The sequence below is a fragment of the Arachis ipaensis genome, chromosome B07, assembly GCF_000816755.2.
Source record: "Arachis ipaensis cultivar K30076 chromosome B07, Araip1.1, whole genome shotgun sequence".
NCBI classification, from domain to species: domain Eukaryota; kingdom Viridiplantae; phylum Streptophyta; class Magnoliopsida; order Fabales; family Fabaceae; genus Arachis; species Arachis ipaensis.
In genome coordinates, this window is record NC_029791.2 from 26,308,297 (window position 1) to 26,315,166 (window position 6,870).

At 37.9% G+C, this 6,870-nt stretch overlaps 1 long non-coding RNA gene across 1 annotated transcript; it reads left to right on the top strand.

Moving 5' to 3' along the window:
- Positions 705-3,653, top strand: LOC110264929. Its single transcript, XR_002351289.1, has 2 exons — positions 705-940; positions 3,329-3,653. It is a non-coding gene; the product is annotated as an uncharacterized LOC110264929 (long non-coding RNA).

A 6,870-nucleotide genomic window follows, 5' to 3' on the forward strand; every position in this document is an offset into this window, starting at 1 on the left:
ACCCTACCCCATAAGGCCTGTGATTTTTTTTTATTCTTTACAGCGTTCGCTGACACGCATAGGTTTATATATAAGTAGCATAGATAACGAATTAGAAGTAGAACACGTAGCGCAAAACTTTTCTTTTAGTGCTTCCAAGCGACGAACCTTTTTTCGATTCAATTATTCTATGGAATAAGTATTCCCTTGAACCATATTAGTTAGATAATTCAAAATTTTGAACCGGTTTGATTTTTCTTCTCCCAGTTCAACCAAACCATGTTTTCCTTAAATAACCCAGACCTAGAGAAACTCTGATTAAACTCATCTTCCCTTCTTCTCTCACAACCGAATGTGTTGTCCAAGACCATGGTTACCTCTTCATGTAATCAATACTGTGATGTGGTGTTGCAAGAGGAAGAGGCCACGAAGCCTTGTCACACCAGCTCACCTCTTCCCACCTTCTGTAGATATATATAGATGAGCCAAGTCTCTCAATTTTCTTGGAAACCACACGAAGAGAAGAAAGGAAGCAAGAGTGGCGGCCAAGAAGAAGGAAGAGGAAGACCCAGCAGAAATCATCATCATCTGCGTGCGTCACCACCAAGAAGAAGGAGAAGGGTCATCAAGAGAGCTGCTACCCGAAGCCAAAGAAGGAACTCTACCTCTTTCCTTTCTTGGTTTTCTTAGTGTTCCTCTTGTTGGGTAAGAACAAGTAACTTGTGTTCTGTTGATTTTTCCTAAATTAAAGATTCTACCCTTATTGAGCTCCAATTCTTTTAATTGGTAACCAAACCAATCAATTCAGCCTATCACAAGAGTAAGAACTCTTCTCTTGCTCCATATGCAACTCGGCCAATTAGCTCTATGAATTGACAAATCTCTTTAATTATGTTTGTTAGGGTTTTTTGATTTAATATAGCAAAGGACAGACTTTGGTTTGTGAAATTCTCGAAGAGAGGTAAGGGATAGTCTATACAAGATATGTTACTTGCAGCTGTGTATACTGCTTATGATTGATGGTTTATCATGTGTTTGTTTGTTGAAAAGTGTATAGTGAATTTTTGTTATGATAAAGATGCAGAAAAGTGAGTTTGAGTTATGAGTGGGCCTTTGCAACAAGGGGTAAATTAATGAATATAAACTCTTAGAGTTGTGTTGATTATGCTAGCAACTTTAGTTAGTCAAAAGAAAGGTAAAATTATGGTTTTAGATGAATCCTAAGCTTGAATATAGGATTTGGTATGTGAGGTTGTTGGAAATGCTTTGTGCAGAATTTCTGCAGAAATATGCATAATTGGCAGTAAAACGAATGATTTCTGGGAGCAGTCCAGACCTATTTTTTAGATGAGATTATTTTTCTGTAAAACTTTATTGTGTCTTGAACATGCCATAAAAATTTCAGAGAATTTGGCCAAGCGGTTTGAAAGATATGATTTTTTGAAGTTTAGGGGTTGCTGCAGATTTTTCTGGTTTTCTGGTTCTGCAGTACCAACTTTCAGATGCTATAACTTTTAATTTAAACAGAATTTTGAGTTGATTCCAAAAGGATTTTAAAGATCTATCAGTATATTTTAAGTGAGTACTAGATTTAGATAAGTCACTTGGAAAATTAGTTGTTTGCTAGAAACTATGAACTGGTTTATGAAAACAGGGCTGTGTTCCTAAGCTCATAACTTTTTCATGTGACATGATAATAATCTAAAATTTAGTTTTCTGAAAAGCTGAAAGAATCTTGTCTAAGTACATAAATTTTGAAAGGCAATGGATGAGAACTGGATTTTTAGTGAATTTAACAAATTTACTGCTCACTGCTGTTTTTCTGCAATGATAGCAGAATTTTAAAACATTTGTACAATTTTCAGTTATGGTCGGAATGCCAGAATTTCTGCAGAAATCTGCATAATTGGCAGCAGAACGAATGCCTTTTTGGGAGTAGTCCAGACCTAATTTTTATATGAAATTATTTTTCTGTAAAACTTTAGTGTGTCTTGAAAATTCCATAAAAATTTCAGGGAATTTGGCCAAGTGGTTTGGAAGATATGATTTTTTTGAAGTTTAGTGGTTGCTGCAGATTTTTCTGGTTTTCTGGTTCTGCAGTACCAACTTTCAGATGCTATAACTTTTAATTTAAACAGAATTTTGAGTTGATTCCAAAAGGATTTTAAAGATCTATCAGTCTATTTTAAGTGAGTACAAATTTCATGTTCATATCTATTTTTTAGACTTTGATAAGTCACTTGGAAAATCAGTTGTTTGCTGGAAACTCTGAACTGGTTTGTGAAAACAGGGCTGTGTTCCTAAGCTCATAACTTTTTCATGTGACATGATAATAATCTAAAATTTAGTTTTCTGAAAAGCTGAAAGAATCTTGTCTAAGTACATAAATTTTGAAAGGCAATGGATGAGAACTGGATTTTTAGTGAATTTAACAAATTTACTGCTCACTGCTGTTTTTCTGCAATGATAGCAGAATTTTAAAACATTTGTACAATTTTCAGTTATGGTCGGAATGCCCCAGAACCAAGTTTTATTTTCTAAACCCGTGATTTTACAATAACTAAAGGGATTAAAGAGAGTATAATGACCAATTAAGAATGTTTACCTGGTAAATAGTTAAGGAAAGTTTGAACGTTGTTAAAGCTGAGGGAACCCGTAAGGGTGGTTTTAGTGCTATTTTAGAGGAGATTATGTCCTAATTTCTATAAAAGTTCAAGGACTTAGTTTAATGAAGATGTGTAAGTTGCCCCTAAGAAAGGTTAAAGTTAAAGAAAATGATATTGAGAGATAAAGTGAAGAAAGAAAAATGAGGAACAAGGAATGAAATAAAAGTTGAGAATTATATTGAATGGGCCTTGTGCCGAACTGCTAATGTGAAAGTGCCCGCCTAATGGATAGCCTGAGATTGCTAATGCGGGAATGTTCGCCTAATTGATAGCACTGTTCCTTACTGTGATACACATTGAAATGTTATTATAATGAGACCTAATTGACACGGGTAACCGTGATGCCAAGGTGTCTAATTGACACAGTAAAGGGACCATACTCGGGGTTCACTCTGAGTAACGTCGGGTTGCGGGTAGATAACCGACGCATGAGCTCATGGCCTGCGCTAGGAACAGGCATGCATCATCTGGTTTGCGCATATGAACTTCTTGTGAATTATTTACTGCCATTTCTTTCTTGTTCATGCTACTTACTTGTTATAAATATGTTTGTGCCTTGAGTCTCTGTGTTTGTTCTTTTTCTGTTTCGCGACAACTTAGAGATAAAGACCCTAGGTTCCCCTTTTTCCTTACTGAGAACTCTAAGTTCTCACCCTTCTTTTCTTTCTTTTCCCCCTCCCCAGACGGGTCTGGCAGAGGAGCCCTGTGAGTTTCGTTCTAACCGCTGAGCTATGAGGATCCGGCGCGCGGCGAAGTCTTCATATGGAGCATGTTTTGGACCTCTTTCTTGCACAATGTTCGGAGATCACTCCAGAGTTAGTCGCAGTGGATCTTTCGATCCTGTTTGATGATCTTAGTATCACTTTCCCCTCACTTTTGTAGTACTTTTAGAGGGGTAGGACATCTTAGTAGTTCGGTTCCAGCTTAGGAAACCCGTGTGAGGGTTGGGACTGATTTCTTCTTTTGTATCTGTACATATAACTTGGTGTGATACTCGGCTTTGATGGATGACATGTATCCTTGAACTTAACTCATGTGTATATTATATATATGTTTATATATGTTATTTTCTGTTGCCTTGTATTTTCTTACACGACAACTCTGAAGAAACTAACCTTGCGAGCAACTAAACGCTATTCCACGAGTAGTAATCTGTTCACGATTAAACCGATAAAGGCTTTTATTGATATTAATTTATAAAAATTTGAGTCTAGAGCTAAGTAGGCCGCATGACGAGTAACACCTGGACATTTGGCATTGGTCATGACGTGTCGAAAGTTGGGGTGTTACAGTTGGTATCAGAGCAGTTCGTCCTTTGAGCCTTGGGATGGACTGTCTATGCTTTCTTGCATACTCTGAATCTTTTTATACTATGCAATTAGGATATTTTTGTAATATATTCTGCATGAAGGTCTGTGAACATCCATTGTAGTAATATTAATACTTGATTTTGATATATTAAGACTGATCACCTTAATATTGATTATTGGGTATTGATAGGACTCAAATGGTTGCGAATAGGCGAGGTCGCCCTCGAATGGGAGGAACAAGTGAGGGAAATTTCCCTGATGCAGCGGCTATTCTCGAATCTGTAAATGCTATGGCCGCTGCTGTACGTGAATCAGTAGCTTCTACTAACCGAGTAGCTGAACGTCTTGATCGTCAGAATGGAATTGAAAATAACCATGGGCCTAGACAAGAAAATGAAAATGGCGAAGAAGGTGAAGCTGGACTACGTAACCGGCCCATGACTCTAGCCACTTTCTTGAAGATAAATCCGCCTCAATTCCATGGGAACACTAGTGCTACACGAGCTGATGACTGGTTTAAAGAAATAGGACGAGCAATGCGAGCCCAACAAGTCCCTGAAGGACAGCGAGTGGAATTTGCTGCTTATATGTTGAGGAATGACGCGCAACATTGGTGGCAGGGAATACTCCAACTACTAGGAAGAGAAGCTATTGACATCTCCTGGGAGGAATTTTCAGTTGAATTTTATAAGAAGTATTTTCCTGAGTGTTCTCGCACCGCTAAGGAATTGGAGTTGCTTCAGTTGAAACAAGGAAACATGACAGTCAGTGAGTACACTCGCAAGTTTGAAGAGTTATGCCGGTTCTCGAACATTTGTCAAGGAGCACTAGCTGCATTCGAGAAATGGAAGTGCATCAAGTTCGAAGGAGGACTTAGAGAAGAACTGTTAGCTCATGTGGGCCCGATGGAAATACAGAATTTTGCAGAATTAGTTAACAAGAGCCAACTGACGGAGGAATGTGTAAAGAAGCTGGTGGCAGCACAAACTAAGCACAGAAACCTTCTAACAAGGGATTTCAATCGTAACCTCGCTCCTCAAGGAAGAAACTTCAAAGTAACTCGGCAGCCGGACTTAGGCAAACAATTGCAATCGACCCAACCAAGACTGATATGCACTGTGTGTGGAAGGAATCAAGGGGGAAAACCCTGCTTGCTGAAGTCTGGGGTTTGCTATAATTGCGGAAAGCCTGGACATATAGCCAAAGAATGCATTCGACGAAAGCCTGAATTTGGTTCCCCTGGACAGCAACAAGCAGGAAGGGTGTTTGTCTTGGATGCGGGAAATACTACCAAAACCGATCCCCACACTCGAGGTAACGAAATTTTGAGGACAAAATTTTTTTTTAGGAGGGTAGAATGTAACCACCCTACCCCATAAGGCCTGTGATTTTTTTTATTCTTTACAGCGTTCACTGACACGCATAGGTTTATATATAAGTAGCATAGATAACGAATTAGAATTAGAACATGTAGCGCAAAACTTTTCTTTTAGTGCTTCCAAGCGACGAACCTTTTTCCGATTCAATTATTCTATGGAATAAGTATTCCCTTGAACCATATTAGTTAGATAATTCAAATTTTTGAACAAGTTTGATTTCCCTTCTCCCGATTCAACCAAACCATGCTTTCCTTAAATAACCCAGACCTAGAGAAACTCTGATTAAACTCATCTTCTCTTCTTCTCTCACAACCGAACGTGTTGTCCAAGATCATGGTTACCTCTTCATGTAATCAATACTGTGATGTGGTGTTGCAAGAGGAAGAGGTCACGAAGCCTTGTCACATCAGCTCACCTCTTCCCACCTTCTGTAAATATATATAGATGAGCCAAGTCTCTCAATTTTCCTGAAAACCACACGAAGAGAAGAAAGGAAGCAAGAGTGGCGGCCAAGAAGAAGGAAGAGGAAGACCCAGCAGAAATCATCATCATCTGCGTGCGTCACCACCAAGAAGAAGGAGAAGGGTCATCAAGAGAGCTGCTACCCGAAGCCAAAGAAGGAACCCTACCTCTTTCCTTTCCTGGTTTTCCTAGTGTTCCTCTTGTTGGGTAAGAACCAGTAACTTGTGTTCTGTTGATTTTTCCTAAATTAAAGATTCTACCCTTATTGAGCTCCAATTCTTTTAATTGGTAACCAAACCAATCAATTCAGCCCATCACAAGAGTAAGAACTCTTCTCTTGCTCCATATGCAACTCGGCCAATTAGCTATATGAATTGACAAATCTCTTTAATTATGTTTGTTAGGGTTTTCTGATTTAATATAGCAAAGGACAGACTTTGGTTTGTGAAATTCTCGAAGAGAGGTAAGGGATAGTCTATACAAGATATGTTACTTGCAGCTGTGTATACTGCTTATGATTGATGGTTTATCATGTGTTTATTTGTTGAAAAGTGTATAGTGAATTTTTGTTATGATAAAGATGCAGAAAAGTGAGTTTGAGTTATGAGTGGGCCTTTGCAACAAGGGGTAAATTAATGAATATAAACTCTTAGAGCTGTGTTGATTATGCTAGCAACTTTAATTAGTCAAAAGAAAGGTAAAATTATGGTTTTAGATGAATTCTAGGCATGAATATAGGATTTGGTATGTGAGGTTGTTGGAAATGCTTTGTGCAGAATTTCTGCAGAAATATGCATAATTGGCAGTAAAACGAATGATTTTCTGGGAGTAGTACAAACCTAATTTTTAGATGAAATTATTTTTTTGTAAAACTTTAGTGTGTCTTGAACATGCCATAAAAATTTCAGAGAATTTGGCCAAGCGGTTTGGAAGATATGATTTTTTGAAGTTTAGTGGTTGCTGCAGATTTTTCTGGTTTTCTGGTTCTGCAGTACCAACTTTCAGATGCTATAACTTTTAATTTAAACAGAATTTTGAGTTGATTCCAAAAGGATTTTAAAGATCTATCAGTCT